Below are 10,629 nucleotides of genomic sequence, written 5' to 3'. Positions count from 1 at the left end.
GAAGTCGATCCCCCAGGCCTTCGAACGAGCGCCACTGTAAAATAGTCATAATCTCACAAGAGATCATAACACACACAAAATGGCAATCCTAATCGGCCATGTTTAATTTTGTGTTTAACTTTTTTTATAATTCTATTACTGGATTTATCCAGGATTTCAATAACTAAAAACCTTCCCAGGACGAAACCAGACATTTTAAAAAAACAGCATGTAAATCGGTTAAAAACTGTCGGAAATCCTCAATAACTAATAAACGAACATTTCATTTTTATTTACATAGATATACACGTAATCTACCTTTTTATGGTTTTATCTGTTTTTTTAAATGTTTTATTTAGGTTTATGTCTTTATTTTTTCTAACTTAGGTCAGGAGAGTTTTCCTACAGGTTCCAACCTACTCTAGACAAGGTATGAACGAAACGAAACAAAAAAACCTCCTCATACCGGATTCGAACCGGCGCCGCTGTAGGCACGAGATAAAATGGCGCCTAAACCCTCTCTCCGCTACAACAGCCTCACCTGGTTTTATAAATACTTCCATTTATATCAATCAAAGTAACAAGATATAAAATTGCTTTCCATTTTGTTAAACGTTGTCATTTATTTCGAGGAAATTATGTAAATATTAAAAAAAATAATAATAAAATTTCTTAAGGTCGACTTCAGATATAATTATTCTATAAAAGCTATTAAAAGTGAGTTAGGACACGACACTTCTCTTCCGATAACATTTATACAGTTTCGTTACCTGTAGTTAAACTGCTGTACTATTGCAAGGAAGAAAGTTGAAATTTGTCATTTTCACTACATAATAGTATAAATAAGACGAGTATCATCCCATCTACGTTTTTGAAATAACATTGAAGTGTTTACATGCCTACCAATTCAGTAAAAACAAAAAACTGTCGGATAGGATAAAAAAATAAAATAAAAAAAACCTATTCATACCGAATTGGAACCGGCGCCGCTGTAGACACGAAATAAATTGGCGCCTATATCCGCTACAACAGCCTCACCTGATTTTATTAATACTTCCATTTCTATCAATCAAAGTAACAAGATATAAAGTCCTTTCCATTTTGTTCAGCGTTGATACAACAAAATGACAGATACAAGATACAAACAACTAGACATCAAAGGGTATATGCTGTGGAGAGCGGGTAGCAGGCGGCGCGTCCTGTGGTGGCCCAGGACTAATTAATTTTAAAATAATTAAATAATTTATTATTTATTAATAAAAGACAATTTATTGTTGCAGAGGGTCCTTGGTGTCCCCTATCCTTTTGGGAGATATTTAATTCCTTTCAAACCCTTCAGCAGTCGGTCGCCATAACCAAAGGGCCCCAAAATATCGAATAGCGCAGCGTCCTTCAAGCTCCCATATTGCATTGCACTATTTTATTTCACCATATCACTTCAGACGCTACGGTGTTAATACATCTCCCTTTCAAATTTTTTAACGTCCTTATTCTTTAAAAGAAAAAAAGTGATTCCTTTATGGTTCGTGAGTTATTAATTATATTCCGTACTACGCTACGTATTACGCTTTGAGCTGTCCTAGGATGTGAAATAATAAGAAAGAAGTTATTATATAAGTCAAATTTGTTTTATATCTAAAACGTTTAACGTTCAAGATGTTTAATGTATAAAAACTCTTTTAAAAAAATAAATTAATATTAATTTTTCTTCTACTTTTACTTTCTAAATTCAACAGGGCGTGCGATTTAATTTAGTTACAGCTGTTGGGAAGAACGTGACCCGTTTTGTTGAATGCCGTTTGGTCGCCATTTAAAACAAAAACTTCCGCGTCTAATTCCAGTTGGGGAAGTTACTCTAGGGGTCGGTTATAAATAGTCTAAACTTTTAAACACCAATTTTGGTTTCCTTTTTTCTTTTTTACTTTAAATAGAACTTTTTTTTCTTCCTTTTTTTCCTTGATTGTATTGGATTTGTGCGCTCAAAAATGAGATAGGAACCCTTTCTTGAAGCATATATAATAAATTCTGATTTAATATGTCAATATCTAAAAAAAATAATAATAATAAAATTAATTAATTTGCGGTTCCCAATTTTTTTTCATCGCAGCATCCAGTTGGTGCTAAAGAAAATTCCCAGCACACTTTTCCAACTAAAATAAAATTCTGGCACAATTACTCAATATTTTTAACACAGTTGTAAATATTAGTAAATCAATTAACATTTTAACCATAAATATTGTTCAAGAAATAAAAACAAATGTTAATTGTGACTTATTTTTGATATAAAAGAGTGTAATATGGCAAATATTTTTATATTTTCTTCGGACATTTAAAGAAGAAAATATCCAAAAATAATATTGTTTCTACCCTTTGGCATAATTGAGTATAAAACTCAATGTTTGTGAAAATAAATATAATATGATTTTCTTTAAAAGCATCTTAAACAGAAATGTTGCCATTTTTTATATGTTTATATGTTATGTTTTATATGTTAGAAGTTGTGTTGGTTGTGTGTTTGATTAAGAGTCATATGTGTGTTGTTTCGAATCCAGTCTAACAGAGTTGCCTTTTATTTCATTGAGATCCCTTTTCTAGAACAGATCCTCCATCTTGACTTATTTCTGGTACTATAGGATTTATTTTACAATAATTTTGATATTAATGGTACGCTATACTTCTATATGTCCGGCCGCACGTAGCTCAGTGGCTAAGACACCAAGATTGGTCTTATCAATTTAATGTCTATGGCGGTGCCCGTTCGGATCCGTCCTGGGGCGTTAACTTTTTTCATTGAGTGGCGGTCCCACAAAATGAAAAACTTTGACCCCCAACCATGGTTAGGCAGTATAGGACTCCAATCGCAGCCTTGGCCGAAAAAAACAAAAATAAAACCCTTTTATTATATGTCCATATTTCCCTCAGCTCCAATAACTTCAAGCTAGGCAATATCCCTCGCCTTTCAAACATTTGCCCTCGGCAAGTTACTTGGCCGACCCAGGGCTCATTACACACCGTTACGTTGTAAACATCATAAAAGTGAAAGCCTACGGTCATCACTAATTAAACATCTGTTCACTTTCAGTATGCTCTTCTTCCTATAGACACTGGGTAGCCTTTTCAACATAATTTCCTGTTTAGCTATTCTTTTGAGGCATCCCATTAAAAAGTCAAATGGCAAGAGTTTTACGTTGCGTTCAAAAAAGAGAATTTTATAGTCTGTTTGAATTATTCTTTTAGCCAGCTAACAAAAACTTCACTTGGGTATTAATGTCACATTAAAACTTTCTTGGAAGGTTCATAATAAAAGATCCGGCAATAATTGAGTAGAGGTCAAATATTTACTATTGCCAGAGTGCCCAAAAAATATTGATAATTCATTAAAAAATTTTAAAAATAATATGTCTAACTTAATTAATATTTGATAGATTTATTTATTGATAGATATTACAATCTGCCACACAGTTGTGGGCAATAGGTAATAGTGATGAATAATTACATAATAAAACAAAAAAAAAACAACTCTCTTAAAATATATACAAACAAAACAATAGACAAGATGAACATAATCAAACTATCTGTATGAAAAATAAATAAATTAAATAACATAATGATAAAATAATATATACAATATTTACACAATCGACCTGAGGATCCCGGAGCCCACTCTATCCCCCACGTGTGAGATGAGATCCCAGCGCATCCCTCTCGCCGCATCACTGGTAATTTGTCTAACTAACGCCAGCTTTATTTTTTATTGTTAGTGACATCCGCATGGAATCCAAACTTTTTCTAAGCCTTACTATAACACTAAGTTAAAACTATTATGAAAATTCCTATAGTAAATTTCCTACACAGTCAGCACATTTAAGGTTAATCGCACTTTCCTTGAGTTGTTCTTCAATATTTAATACTACTAATAACTATTTATTAGTGGTATAACAACAATTAATGTTTATGTTTAGAAGTTTCTATTTTTTTATGTAACGTTGTCTTCTAATAATTAACATTAACTTAGACATGTCAAAAAACTATGTTCTCAAAAACAGACAAGAATTTTTTTTTTTATAACACAATATATCAATTGTTTAAAAAAATTTCTCTGATAAATATAAACGTAAATATAATCGTTACCTCGACTCAACATTACTGAAAATAACAGAATAATTATAAGTGTTTTCCTAGTGGAGACTTTTATTCCCAATATACATTGCAGTGTATTCGGTTTGGAAAGCGGAAGTTAAGGTTGTCAGGAACTACGTATGGCTGGCCACACACCTGCTATCATTGCAGCGGACAACATATTCGGATGGGCTTGTCGTTTTCAAAGATGTTAAACCACGGTCTCTCCTTACCTTTAAAAAGGAGAATACATTAAATGGTTAATTGTTTCAAAGATCAGTGATCTTATCACGGTATAGACACTTAAAAAGAATTAGAGGTTTAAGTGTTTTTTTTTTAAAATGATTTTGTTAGTTTTGCCATTACGATATCACTGAAGTGTTGACAATTCCTGCCGGAAAGGTTGCATAAGATCCATCCATTTCCGAGGTTTGTTTAAACCTTTGACACTCCAGACAGTTGGGTACGATTGTAAGCAGGCAGGAGTCGAACATGTTAACAAAATATCAGGAAAAACAACATCTCATCTTACAAAATCAGTCACACCATAGAAATATAAAGTTATACATGCCTCCAATTTGGAAATCGGTAAGACACTTTGTTTCCAATTCTGCTGTACGAGACTAAACATCGAACTGTCTAAAAGCAAGTGAATTATAGATGAAGTTATTATAAATGAGGTTTCTTCAAAGGAAAAAGAAGGAACTCTATAAAGAATGAAGTCATCAAACAGAAATTAAAAGTGGTGTCACTAAAGGAAATCACGAAAGAACGTGAACTGTGCCATATTGGGAGTATGAGCAATATAACAGAGGATAATAAAGGATTAATGGTTAGTAGCAGCTAAACATTTGGAAAAATACAACGGGGCAGACCCAGAACAACAAACATGTATATGTTCATGAAAAAGAACGAGTGGGAAGTTGGATTAAGCCCGAAGCTCTACGATAAATGGTAGATAGAGAAGGAAAAATATTGACAATACAATCTGAAAATAATACAAACATTGAACCACGTTTCCAAATCTAAACTGGTTTATATTACTTTATTATGTTCTTAAACGTTAAACATCTTTTTTGATGGTTCTTGCCAAACACAAATATCCCGATGTAAAAGCCGTTAGAAACTCCACCTGATACAAGGGAGTGGTTACGTCATCCATATCCCATATCGTTGATTTCTTTTTATGAGCCTCTTAATGGTCATTTCTGACATACGGGTGGTTATCTAAAGGTTAAAACTCTGTTCTAACCATGGTAAAGGTTCACGTTTTTATGTCAGCCGAACGCCACAGATATAAAAGTCTAGGCCGGATTCGAACCCGCATCGCTGCAGTTACGAGCTAGTTAAAGTTGGTATATCGTATATCGTCCATCCGAATTCAGGTTAGCATTTACATTATCGCTATTTTAATATTCTATGTTAATTATTTGATATCTGATGATCTGAAGAATGTGAAATTTTGGATGCAACAAACTGTTCGATATAACAAAAATATATCAACATGGTATCTGACGGGAATTGGGGTTACTACACAATGATGTAAATATTATCTGTGTTAATTTATTAACGCATAAAAAAGATATAGGAAAATCAACTGAGATAATTAAATTATCAATGATACGACTTTTCAGATATTTAGAATTACATAAAATCTTAAAGGAAGGAGTATAATGAAGGAGGTAACCTACCAGAAAATGAAGCCAAAAAGGCCTTATGATGAACTCCCGGGAGGGGGGGGAGGTGTCAGCGGAGTAGGAGCCAATAACCCACCGGCTGTCTTCTGTTTCAGTTTAAATTACAATGGTGGACATTCCTTTTAATTTCTAAGAAGACCTGATCTCCCAGGGCGTGTCTAACTTTACGCTTTTTAGCGTCACTTAGGCTTTGGACGGGAGTAAGGTATGAAAACCCCTGGCATAAAAAAAATAAATTCAGCATAACCATGGATATAGAAGTTATTTTAGTTTTAGCGCACAAGAGCTTTCATTAAAGATGAATGAATAATTCATTGATATCTTCATTGCTATCAGTCAGACTACATTGCAAAGAAGCTTTTCATACTAGAAAAAAAATCGATATGTTAAATTTTTAAGTAATTCTTTTTATGATACTCTTTGTTTTATGACTTAGAGTAGGTTTTATGACAGTCGTCACAGCAATATAGCTATATAGCCTATAGCATATATATATGGCCTATACAAGCAAACAACATTAGTAGGATATTATGGCGCCCAAACACCACGATTCTTTGCTAAGTAATTTAAATCCAAAACGTAAATACAGAAAAGTAAAAACTCGGATAAAGAATGATCTCCGTGAGGTCTCATTGTACTAGTAATAAATAAATAACATATAGATTTAGGTTTTAATATTCATCTGTTCAAAAACAGATATATTTCCTGTAAGAAATTTAACATACTAAATTTCTTACAGGAAATTTGGCCCGATTTCGAGGACTTGCATAATGTAACTCTCATAATATCATTAATATATGTTTCCATAGCATGATAATATTAGGCTAGATATTAAAACAGAGCCTAGGTGGGACATTCACCGGACTCATTGCTTATAATATAATATAAGCATCTGAAATATAATATAACATAATATATATAATATAATATAACATAATAGCTTATAATATAATATAACATCTAGAAATAGATACAAATTTATTTTGTGGAGCCTTTTGAATAATTATAACTTTCTATGCAGTAATTCAATCATCATATCTTTTAATGGCTAAATTAAAAAAAAAAAAATACGTATATTACGTTTAAAAAAAATACGTAAATTGGCACTGACCCCCAAAAAGTAAATCTCCTTGACAATTGTAAAACATTACTGAAATTTTCGAATAAATAAATTAAATAATAATAAAAATTATGGTAAGAATAACTAGTGGTGCTAGTAATAATAAATAAACAAATTACTAAGAAGTCCACCGTAAAAATAAACCTGACACTACTGACGAATTAGAAAGTAAGTGAGAGTTATAATATTTCATTAGTGTTTTTATTTTTTGCAGAATCATTGCAATAAAAATTAATGAAAGTATATAAATGAACTAAGAGAAAAAATTAATTAACCAGAAACAAAATTAAAAGGAAAGAGAAAGTTATGTTTTCCACCAACGGTAGAAGTGTATGCTATCCATTCTATCAGTACACATATAATTATTTATCACCAGCAAAATAGTCTTTTGACTCATTCTTTATTAGTTATAATTTAGCATTAATTAGAAATTTTAATTGTTATTATGAAACACAGTACTGTTCTTTAGGCGAAACTTGACCAGTTAATTAAAAATAAGAACAGCACAACATTGCGTAAAAGCGATCAGTAAAACCATGGTCAACACCCTACCGCAACAGCCGCAGGGAGGAAGTTGCTCTAACCCGCTTGAGAATAGGTCATACTCTCCTCACGCACTCTTACCTGATCAGAAAACTCCCACCTCCAATGTGCAAATATTGTCAGTCCATTCTCACGATTAGACATATTTTTGAAGAATGTACTCACTATTTGCCAACAATAAACAGGATAGGACTGACCCCAAGCTCTCACAGATGAGGAAGCTAAAATTACATTAGTGTTTGAATTTTTAAAAGCACATCGCCTTCTTTCTAAATTATAACTCCTCTCCGATTTTTTTTACTTTTATCATGCCATAGGCGTTGATGACCAGAGGGTTTTACGCCTTTAAGCAACAATCAACAACAACAACATTGCGTAAAATATTGGGACCGAAGAAGGATGAGTAAACCGGAGAGTTAAAGACGTCGTACACCGCAAAATTGCTGGGACTGCACTCAGTAAATATAATTCAGCTGATAGCATAGAGGCGAACAAGTTGGAGGTGTAATGTTACAGGGCTTAGTAAAGAACAGATTCATAAAATGTATGAATATGACTAAAATAGTATATAAATAACGTTGCAATTTCAGAATAGTGAAGATTTCTTAACTTAATTAACTAGCATGTCTTCGAACTATTAAGTCACCAATTTGTATCATTATGAACTCCTGGAATACGATTCATGTTCCACGCGACAACGAGGATCCAATCCTGCAGTGATATCGAAGAATTATCAAGCTGAGGACGAGAGAAGCACTCAAGCTGATGAGGGCCGGCTACTTAAGTAGCTGCCTTCCGCCGCCGATCTACATGATTGAATGGATACGACTCATGATTAAGGCACAAAAGCTCTAGTAATCCAATTTTAAGTAGTAATTCATCCCCCAAATGGCTTCTCCCCCCTTCCCTTCTCGTCTCCTAATAGTTCTTCCAGATAGCAACCTACTATTTATCAACCGCTGGCTATCGACCGCGTCCAGTAAAAGAACTAGGACGTGATGACGCCAACGACGTCATTTGAAGAAAAATTAATATAACTGTCACTTATAAACGACAATAATATTATAATAACCAGATATAACGCAATACATAAAATAATTCTGACACAGAACTTAGTTATTTTAAAGGTTTCAAATAACTGAACGTGTGCTACTAGGGTACCAGCCGACAATATTTTAGTCTTTTTGAGGAAATTTTCATCATTTTGCAACAGACTCAAGGCTCCATCAATAGCTACAACTAGTGGTCCTCATGTCCAGTAACTCATATTTTATGACGATTTATTAGTATGACTATTATCTTTCCTGATGCTTGCGTGTCAGCTGAAAGATTATAACAAGCAAATGCACAATAAGTTTCTTAATATAGACTTTTAATCAACCTTATTTTTCGAAGGTGGACGGACACCTCTTTGCAACAAGTCGGAATAATACAAGAGCTGGGAAGAAAAAAAGTATTGATAGGGGGATAAAAAATGCCGGCTGTTTCAAACCCTTAAAAAAACATGAATTCATTCGGAGCTCTATACCTTAAAAACTACCAACAACACAAGAAAATCTAAAAGAACATAAAGGAGAGTAAATTTGCGGAAATATAATCCCTAATAGAGTTATTTACGCCGATAGTTCTCGAGATATAGCCTTTTAAAAAGCAACATTTCATAAAAATCTACTGAAATATCAGTAGTTAGTTAATTTATTTTGAGAAATCTATATCTCAGGAACTATGTGACGAACAGATATATACTAGCAATCAAAATAAAGCTAGTTTAATGTACTATAAAGTAGTTTATGACCTTTACCATGGTAGGCATAGTAGTCTTCATGATATTTGAAATAATAAATTGATTTATAGTTGTTCGGAAAAATAAGTTTGATGAATTCATGAAAAACTTATATTAAAGCTAGTTAAATTTAATATAAAATAGTTCATAACGTTTATCTTTGTAGGAGTTGTAGTTTTTATGATGATATTTGACAAAATAAACTCACAAAATTTTAATTTCTAGTTGTTCGTACAAAATGTTGAATTTTTGAAAAAATATATCTCTAGATCCATAAGACGCACACTTTTCTGCCAGCACTCAAAATAAAGGAAATTTAACTTACTATAAAGTAGTTAATGACACTTATCTTCATAGAGGAAGTAGTTTTTATGATATTCACATATGAATATAAATTTAGCAAATGAAAATTTGTTCGAAAAACTATAAATCAATTTATTTTAGCAAATGTCATGAAAACTACTATTCCTACGAAGCTAAAGGTCATAAACTACTTTATAGTACACTAAATTAGCTTTAATTTGGGTGCTAATAGATATCTGTACGTCAAATGGTTTTTGAGATATAGATTTTTCAAAATAAATTCACTAACTACAGATCTTTCAGTACGTTCCAAACATTTTTATGAAATGTTGCTTTTTAAAAGCTATATCTCGAGAACTATTCGACGTAAATAGCTCTATTAGTGCTAATATTTCAGCAAATTTACTCTTCTTTAAATAATGTTCTTTTAGATTTTCTAGTATTGTTGGTAGTTTTTAAGATATAGAGCTTCAAGTGAAAAATTAACGTTTTTTAAAGTTTTGAAACAGACGTCATTTTTTATTCCCCTATACTTGGCAAACTAATCAGTTATGACTAGTAATTATACATAGTTTTCATTAAAGTAATCAAAAATTGGGATGAGATAACTGCCTTTTTTTCTTCCGGGCTCTTGTATGTAGCTTTCAAGACCAATTATTACTTTTTTATTTCATTGATTATTTTTTTTTTTTAATTCAATGAAACGTTATTCGATCTGATTTTAATGTAATTTTAAGCCACTTTTTATTTACTCAATAATTAATATCCAGTAATATTTCTAAATAAAAATTATTTGTTAATATTAAAAATAGAAATTCTTTCATAATAAGTATCCATTAATTGTAAAAATCAAAATTATGTAGGAACTGTGTATAAATAATTAATTAAATCCAGTTTCAATCAAATTGAAATTTAAATGACTCAATTAATCCATTTTCAGACTCTACTGGTACATGTTATATTAGACGGACACAGTGATAAGGACCTCTAAGTATTAGTATTAATCTCCAAGTAAATAACGGTATATCTGTAAGGTCATCTTTACTGTTGATGTGAGTTCAAACTCTGGTTTATATATATATATA

This window comes from Halyomorpha halys, unplaced genomic scaffold (assembly GCF_000696795.3).
Source record: "Halyomorpha halys isolate HHAL.00 unplaced genomic scaffold, Hhal_1.1 Scaffold611.1, whole genome shotgun sequence".
NCBI classification, from domain to species: domain Eukaryota; kingdom Metazoa; phylum Arthropoda; class Insecta; order Hemiptera; family Pentatomidae; genus Halyomorpha; species Halyomorpha halys.
The sequence above is the reverse complement of the archived record's forward strand: the minus strand, read 5'-3'. Positions refer to the sequence as shown.